The sequence below is a fragment of the Mizuhopecten yessoensis genome, unplaced genomic scaffold (assembly GCF_002113885.1).
Source record: "Mizuhopecten yessoensis strain PY_sf001 unplaced genomic scaffold, ASM211388v2 scaffold5555, whole genome shotgun sequence".
NCBI lineage: Eukaryota > Metazoa > Mollusca > Bivalvia > Pectinida > Pectinidae > Mizuhopecten > Mizuhopecten yessoensis.
The window spans coordinates 23,380-25,191 of NW_018406107.1; positions in this window are offsets into that span (position 1 = coordinate 23,380).

Sequence of the window (1,812 nt, forward strand, 5' to 3'; positions counted from 1 at the left end):
GTAAGCTGATATACTATGACTGGTACGGTGTAAGTCACCTGATATACTATTACTGGTACGGCGTAAGTCACCTGATATACTATGACTGGTACGGCGTAAGATATTGATTGATATGAATTAAGATTAGGGAGACAAATAGTATCCCAAACCATTGTAGCACTCAATGGGAACCTTCGGAGTATCGCACTGCAATCGAAGATATAAAAAAAATAATTAACAACTGCATATTGTAAATTACCACTTATTCAATACACTACATTTGGAAACAATATGTCTTCCGGATAACTGTCTGTGGAAAAATGAAATATCCCCGTCATAAGTTTGCTTTAGAAAGGTAAATAAAACGAAATAAACATACAAAAATAACCTTAGTTATAGGAGTTATGGATGCAGTCGATTTTTAATTGTGTTCGATGTCACGCGTAGCAGAATGTCGTGGCAAGTTAGCTGGCTATGGAATAAGACAGTGGTAATGATATAGCTGACTATGGATTAAGACAGTGGTAATGATATGTAGCTAGCTATGGACTAAGACAGTGGTAATGATATAGCTCGCTATGGAGTAAGACATCAGTAATGATATAGCTGGCTATGGAGTTAGACAGTGGTAATGATATAGCTGGCTATGAAGTAAGACAGTGGTAACGACATAGCTGACTATGAAGTAAGACAGTGGTAACGACATAGCTCACTATAGAGTAAGACAGTGGTAATGATATATCTCGCTATAGAGTAAGACAGTGATAATGATATAGCTGGCTTTGGACTTAAACAGTGGTAATGATTTAGCTCGCTATGGAGTTAGACAGTGGTAATGATATAGCTGACTATGAAGTAAGACAGTGGTAACGACATAGCTCACTATAGAGTAAGACAGGGGTAACGACATAGCTCACTATAGAGTAAGACAGTGGTAATGATATAGCTGGCTATGGAGTAACACAGTGGTAATGATATAGCTCGCTATAGAGTAAGACAGTGATAATGATATAGCTGGCTTTGGACTTAAACAGTGGTAATGATTTAGCTCGCTATGGAGTTAGACAGTGGTAATGATATAGCTGGCTATGAAGTAAGACAGTGGTAACGACATAGCTCGCTATGGAGTAACACAGTGGTAATGAGATATCTCGCTATAGAGTAAGACAGTGATAATGATATAGCTGGCTTTGGACTTAAACAGTAGTAATGATTTAGCTCGCTATGGAGTTAGACAGTGGTAATGATATAGCTCGCTATGGAGTAACACAGTGGTAATGATATAGCTCGCTATAGAGTAAGACAGTGATAATGATATAGCTGGCTATGGAGTAAGACGGTGGAAATCATATAGCTCACCATAGAGTAAGACAGTGGTAATCATATAGCTCGCTATGGAGTAACACAGTGGTAATGATATATCTCGCTATAGAGTAAGACAGTGATAATGATATAGCTGGCTTTGTACTTAAACAGTGGTAATGATTTAGCTCGCTTTGGAGTTAGACAGTGGTAATGATATAGCTGGCTATGACGTAAGACAGTGGTAACGACATAGCTCGCTATGGAGTAACACAGTGGTAATGATATAGCTCGCTATAGAGTAACACAGTGGTAATGATTTAGCTCGCTTAGGAGTAACACAGTGGTGATGATATATCTCGCTCTAGATTAAGACAGTGATAATGATATAGCTGGCTTTGGACTTAAACAGTGGTAATGACTTAGCTCGCTATGGAGTTAGACAGTGGTAATGATATAGCTCACTATAGAGTAAGACAGTGGTAATGATATAGCTCACTATAGAGTAAGACAGTGGTAATGATATAGCTG